We start from the raw sequence: 537 nt of genomic DNA on the forward strand, positions 1-537 counted from the left end.
CCGACACAAATCAATACCTCTGCAGTGAGAGAGGGGGCAGGTGTTGCCCAGTGGAGAGGGGCAGGACAGAGGTGCGGCCCATGGGATGGAGGCAGCTCCTACTGCTGCTTGCACCCCAGGAGTGTGGGGGGGCACGTACCTCCAGTGCTTCGTGGGGTGTGGTGGGGTGGAGTCCAGGCCAGCGCTGGACTCGTAGCAGGCTCCGGTGCTGGAAGGAGGCTGCAGCCACCCCAAATTTTGCTGCAGCACCACTCCCAGCTCTGCACTGCCCAGGGTAGCCCTGGCTGAACACCCTGCCTCCACCTAAGCACTGGGAAAATGCAGGCTGTGCTGGGCAGCAGCACAGGGCTGGGAGTGAAGCTGTAGTGAAACTTGGGGTGGCTGGAACCCACTCTGAGCCCAGCCCCCAGCAAGAAAAGCCCCACACAGTACCATTTCTGGCTGCAGCCTGCCCCACACCACACAGATCCAGGGGGCACATTCTCCCCTGCCCTCCTGGGATGCAAGCAGCAGCGGGAGTTGCCCCCCCCCAAGCCA

General features: G+C 63.3%; 1 protein-coding gene across 4 annotated transcripts in view; it reads left to right on the forward strand.

Annotated features, from left to right (window-relative positions):
* The window catches only part of DND1 (DND microRNA-mediated repression inhibitor 1), a 19,724-nt gene that overhangs the window by 15,876 nt on the left and 3,311 nt on the right, over window positions 1-537 (forward strand). The window lies entirely within an intron of this gene.

Source organism: Alligator sinensis, unplaced genomic scaffold, assembly GCF_000455745.1.
Source record: "Alligator sinensis unplaced genomic scaffold, ASM45574v1 scaffold14_1, whole genome shotgun sequence".
Taxonomy (NCBI): domain Eukaryota; kingdom Metazoa; phylum Chordata; order Crocodylia; family Alligatoridae; genus Alligator; species Alligator sinensis.